The sequence below is a fragment of the Canis lupus genome, chromosome 7, assembly GCF_048164855.1.
Source record: "Canis lupus baileyi chromosome 7, mCanLup2.hap1, whole genome shotgun sequence".
NCBI classification, from domain to species: domain Eukaryota; kingdom Metazoa; phylum Chordata; class Mammalia; order Carnivora; family Canidae; genus Canis; species Canis lupus.
The window spans coordinates 27351098-27357815 of NC_132844.1; positions in this window are offsets into that span (position 1 = coordinate 27351098).

A 6718-nucleotide genomic window follows, 5' to 3' on the forward strand; every position below is an offset into this window, starting at 1 on the left:
TTTAGGGGCTCATAAAAGTCAAACCATAAAATATAAACATGCTCCTTAACCACCAATTAAGAAAGTTGAAGCTACTCAACGAATAAAGTATCTTTTTCCTTAAATCTTTGTCTTCATTTTCAGTTTTTATTTCCTTTAGTTACTGTTTTTGGAAATAAAATTTAGAGGGTAAATGGGGAAGAATGGAGTTAAGGAGGAGAGAGAGATTTTTTTAGCATAGGAGATGCTCTTCGTTAAGGAGGAGAGAGAGATTTTTTTAGCGTAGGAGGTGCTCTTCTGATTAATTCAACAGACATGTATTAAACATCAACTATTTAATCCATAGAGTATAAATTTCTTGGTGGCAGGGAAGCAAATACATTCACTATTGAATCTCTAGTCCAGTGTCTGGCACATAGTTTATGCCCAATAAATGTTTATTAAATAAATTAATTAAGAAATGAAAGCTGGCCTCCTTCATACTTTGACCACAGACAGAAAGACAAATCCAACACAGAGCTTGCTTTCAAACATTCTGTAGTCTAATGAAGTTAGGGGAGTCAGAAGTCCCCAAATTGTTTTAATGCAAATTGGAGCATGGTGAATTCCTTGTGGTCATTACAAGCTCTGTTATAGGGATTTAGAGAAAGGAAAGTGTGTATTGGAGTGGGTTGGGTTAGGGGCATAGCTTCAGAAATATACAACAGGGGAGGAGATGTTTAAGATGGTCCTTAAAAGATGGATGAATATAAATAATAGTGAAAGGGAATATAAGGGAAGGGAGAAGAAATGTGTGGGAAATATCAGAAAGGGAGACAGAACATAAAGACTCCTAACTCTGGGAAAGGAACTAGGGGTGGTGGAAGGGGAGGAGGGTGGGGGGTGGGGGTGAGTGGGTGACGGGCACTGAGGGGGACACTTGACGGGATGAGCACTGGGTGTTGTTCTGTATGTTGGTAAATTGAACACCAATAAAAAGTTATTTTATTAAAAAAAAGATGGATGAGAGGCAAGTGATGTGATGAGCACTGGGTGTTACATGCAACTGATGAAGAACTGAAATCTACATCTGGTATTGGTACTAATGATGTACTATATGTTGGCTAATTGAATTTAAATTTAACAAAAAGATGAATGGGACTTAGGCAAATAGGAAAGGATCAAGAAGAAATGCCTTAAATAAGGGCAGACTGAGCACATCTGTATATTAATAGATATTTCAGAAATTAGGTTTCACTTAAAGCTAGAAAGATGGGTTATGGAAGACTTTACCTGCTTTCCCTGAACACATCATGATATGTCATTGCTTGAGCAGCAGCAGCCCTGAATTCCTCTTAGTCCTTCACAGGTAAAGGCATGTCCCATAGAGATGAACCACCCAACCCCAAATGGGCAAAGAAAAGAGGGAACTTACATGGTAATCCTTTTATGCTTCCTACAAAGTACCCTCCCCTACCTGTCCCATAGAGCTCTGAGGGAGAATGAGCAGGGCATCCATGTAGGTGAGGGGGGAGGGCAGGGAAGAAAGGTTGTGTGCGATGTGTAGGTATCATTGCCCTATAATACTGTGAGCCCTGGTGAGGGGGAATTGTTTCATTTAGCTCTGCTAATGTCTCCTCCCTCCACTCCCTGCCCCCCCCCCGAGTCTAACAGATGGAAGAACTTTAATAAATATTTGATGAATGAATGTATTTGAATAAAGTTCAATAAACTTTTATGTTTTACTTTTGGAGTCCACTTGTAATGAGGTTAAAGAGGGCTTCTGTTAGACAGATGCGGGATTTATTTCTGAGAAGCAAAGATGCTGCAGAGTCTGGCCAGGGTGCTTTGTGATGCTTGTATGGCATAAAGCACTGCCAGTTATGGGACTACGGGTGTGAGCCAGACAGGACTCTGTGTTCGGTGTTCATTTCTATTATCCTGAAAACCATGTCCAGTGATGACAAATTTATCTCAGTACCCCACCTAAAAGCTTTAATTACATTTTCAAAATTGTTATTATTTACTCAACGTTTCTTCAAAGCTGAATGTACCTTTAAAAAATAACATTTCTATAAATAAACATGAGGACTTTAAAATTTTTTGATCTTTTGTCAATGAGTAGCTACAACTTCTTTTACATATTTAGTATGTAAATAATAGCGCTTTAATTCTTTTTGACTTCTTCAAAGAAGATAGTAGGAGAACTTTGATTATTTTAAATCCATTCATCTAGACTATCCATTAGGTATGAAATATGACTATTAAATCATATCTGCTAAATATATTGCTACTTTGAGAATGGCATACTCTGCTTAACAGGATGACAAGCAAACTGATTTTGGGGTGTGTTTTGGTCTTCTGAATACTTACAGTGAAGGCAGTAACAAATGAGTCTCTCTTCTGTTAGAGCAGCTCCAGGCCCTTTGAGCTGAAGGGTTTCTGCACTTGGGCTTCCCTTCAGGGTTGTGTGGATGGGTGGGGACAGAGTGCTTGGGAAGGCCTGCCTTGTGGTCCTCAGCCTTGACCTGTCTTGGATTTCCACCCTGGCCCATGGGCAGATGGCACAGACTGAAGGTGGAGGCATGGGGGCATTTCTCACAAGGCAGCAATGCAGCCACATTTGATCAAAATAGCAAAATCTCCACAAGTATGAAGGCAGCTGAGACATGTCTTTCCTCCCGCTGATACCCTCCCACAGTAAGAGAGCTGATGAATAAGACTTGGCCCCTGATTTTGACAAGATTGCTAATCCCTGCTCTGATAGAAAATTTGTTTTGCTGTGGAATCACATTGCATTTGTCTAAAGGCTTATAATAATTTTAAAGTTAGGTTGACCTCCCCAACCATGGTGAATAATGTCTTTTTTTTTTTTTTTTGTGAATAATATCCTGTGTTAAAACTGAAATGATATATGTATTGTCTTCACTGCAGAGAAGATGCATTCACAAGTTTAGTTGGAATCCTCATCTATTCTTTTGGTATTATCTTCAGAGGTCTTCGAAGTTTTCTTTCCAAAATTGCTTTAGAACCAGGTTGAAACCCACCTAAGGATAGAGGAAGCCCCACATCTCATGAGGAGCAACATGAACAGACTGGAATCCTCTGTCTCCAGGATGAGACTCATGAGGGTCTGCTGATAGGATTTGCTTTATGGCACAAGACAGTTTTCAGATCTATGTTTCTGTTAATGCTATTCTAGAGAGGAGATTTATTTGCAAATGTTTTTATTGGATTCTTCCAAGAGCCATCTGATAAACTTAAAAGTACCAACATTTCAGTGGTAATAAGACAAGTGTCAGAATGTTTATTCATTTATTTTTTCAGTGTTATTTCTACTCTATTTCCTAGCCCTGTTTCCCTCTTAATTCAGAAATGGAATTCAGACTCTCATAATCAAGTATTTATTATTAATAGAAAAACAAACATCTTTGAAGATGGCTCCCAAATCTGACCAAAATAATTTCAACAATGTGCATGACAGTGGACTCTTAGATCTCTCAATTATAAAAGTTTGCAGTGCATCTTTCTCAGAAGAAGGGTTTTGAATCTAATTTTACGCAGCAGATGAGGCAATTAAGGTCTGGAGAGATCGACTGGCGTGCTGAAGCTGATTAGAGATACAGCTATTAAATTTTTTTTTTTCCCCTTGTCTCCAAATGGAAAAGAACACATAGGCCTTCTCATTTTCACCCACGGATATTCCCCTCTCTTATTATCCACAATTGTTTCTCATTCTCTTTTTTTTTTTTTTTTTTGCTCATTTAATTTTAATTTTTTTGTTTAAATTCAATTAGCCAACATGCAGCACATCATTAGTTTCAGATGTAGTGTTTAATAATTCATCAGTTGCGTGTAACATCCCAGGCTCATCACATCATGTGCTCTCCTTCATGCCCATCACCCGGTTACCCCATTCCCTCACCCTCCTCCCTTCCAGCAATCCTTGGTTTGTTTCCTATGGTTAAGAGTCTCTCATGGTTTTTCTCCCTTTATGATGTTTTGTTCTCTTTCTTTCTACCACATGCCAGTAGGGATTTTCCTGCCCTTATCTTTAAATCTGAACTGCTGAGGAACACTTCTCAGCCCATTTAGAGGCCATTGTTCCCAAACATGCTATTCTGCTGCTTTATTTAGTTAGTGACAAGCAGTTGGTGTGTGTCACAGGGGTATCTATATCTCAAAATTATAACCTCCCTGTTACATCAAGGGAACTAAGGCATTTTATAAAACTTTCCAAAACTGGTTACACTGGTGATCATGATCACCAGCTCTATTCACGGCTATCTCGTACTGTTTCTGACTAATAAGAAAATGACTTCATTCACTTCTATTTGTCATTTGTGACAATAGCAGACTCTTGTTGAGGAGAAATGGGACTTTCCGCTTTTAGGCTTAGGACTTCTTAAACCTTGCCTCCTTAGTTTCCTATTAAATGTTTTTTCCTCCTGGAGAATATTTCAACATGTTCTCTCTTTTTGTTTTGTGAGAAGACTGCATGAGTATCCATGTGACTGGTCTGCTAAGGCCACAGTACATTTTTTGGTGATAACTTTAAGTGTCCAGTTTCCTCTCACTGGCCTAAAACAACATAGAGCTTCATTTTGGGGTTAGAACTTCTCTCTGGGATTGCAGCTCATTTCTGAGTCATGTAATTCATATTCACTAAAGTAGAAATTCTCCTCCAGAGCAGTGGGAGGCTCTGGACTGTATCTCAGGTAGGCAGCATTTGCTGATTTTAATCCTGATATTTCTGCTGTGAGGTTTCTGAGGGTGTCCTGGAGAGATGTTGAAAATCCTCTCACATACCCACAGTGATTTTGCTTTTGAACGCTGCCACGAAGGTGTTCTCAGGGCTCCTCTGCGGTAGATCCTGACTGCTGGTATCTGTAAGCCCTATCAGTACCTCCACTGCCTCAAAATCCCTCTGAAGTGTTGTGCTTTCTCCTCCCCTAGTCTGTGTGACGTAAGTGGTGCTGGACATTGTTTGAGTCTCGAATCAAGCTATGTGAAGAAATTGGTTTTGTCTGTTATGCCAGCCAATAAGTGATCTTTTCTTACTGAAAGTGGTTTGATCGCTTGTAGCCAGAACCCTGTCTGATAGACTTGGATGATAGTCAAGAACTAGTGTGTGTGTGTGTTTTCTTTCTATTCTTCAAGAATAGAAAAAAGGATGAGTGATTCACCCATTCTAAAAATGCTCATCGATGGGTTAAAAAATTATTTAGAATGACAAAATATGATTAGTAAGTGTTTTTAAAAAGCCTTGTGAGAAAACAAAAAGTAGAAAAGAAAAATAGAAAACAAAACAAAAAGACTTCTAGGTATACAGGTCACTTAAAATCACAGCAAAAGGTTGATTTTTGTGTTTGTATCATTTAATTACTTTTACCTGCAGTCTGTTTCAGGTTACAGTTTGACCTTTTCTATGTCAACTATTAAATAATTTGATACAAAATATAGGTTTCCTTTTTAAGATTTATTTATTTATTTTAAAGTGAGAGAGGGAGCAAGGGGAGGGGCAGAGGGCAAAGGAAAAACAGACTCCCCACTGAGTGAAAAGACCAAGGAGAGAAGGAGGAGCTTGATCCCAGGACCTCTGAGATCATGTCCTGAGCTGTTATCAAGAGTCAGATGCTCAACTAATTGAGCCACCCAGGCGCCCTTGTTTGGTGTTTTAAATAGATTGTTTCAAAATGTGGTTGGTTGGTTCTTTGACCTTGGACAAGTTTCTTCACCTCAGTATTTTAGGGGTATTATTATGGACAGAGCATTTGTGGAGTGCCTCTATTGGGGGCTGGAATGAAGCAGGCTGTTAAAAGTAGAAGTAGCTGCTAGTTGGTATCACTGCTCTTACTTTGACCACTTGCTAGAAGCATGAATGTCCCTCCAGGTGCTCCTGTTTCCATAGATCCTAGTCAGGGAGCTGTCTCTGGTCTCAGTCTCCTTCCATCATTGGTCTCTCCTGATCATGTGGAACTTTGGCTGCCTTTCCCATTGATTATAACTACCAACAAAGTGGCCACTTGCAGAAAGTGTCTATGTCTCCTCACGAGTTATATCTGGACTTCTGATTTTTATTATAAACAAAGAAGAACATGAAATATAGTTACTTAAGGTAGAGCTCAGTGATGAAACAATAGGCAGTGATGGACTTGACTCCCCTCTGTGTGAACAGTTATGTCCATAGTACTGCTGACCAATATTAAAAAATCTTAAATCACCCAATAGGTTAACTAGTATTTTATTATATACTACCCCAAGAACGGCAAATGTAAAACTTCTGTGGGGCCATCTCCCACATCAACTGTAGCTTTGTTTCTCACTGAGCCTTAGCTTGGCCTCAGAGTCCTTGTCAACTCAAAGCCACCTGGCAGGCACCAGTAATGGGGTGTTAGTACATGAGCTAAAAACCTAACCCTTCAAGCCTCACTTTCTGCATTTTTGAGATTTTATTATTGAAGTTGCTTACTTATTTTGAATGCAATGCTTGAACACTTACCTATTTTGGTGGTGATTTGGGAGGCTTCTGGATTTTGCATTTTAAGTGGGGACTTAGGGGCTGAGGATAAAGATTCTGACCGAAAGAGAACAACCAGGATTGAAGACAGTGGAGGTCCAGAGAGAAAGACCTGAACACTGTGTTATGGGATGAAGGAAATGGACATGGAGAAAGGTCCTGTTCCCCAGTGTTCTCCAGAGGGCCAGAGAAAACTGTCTTAGAGTTTGGGAACAGTTTTGTTGATGTGTTGACAGCTAA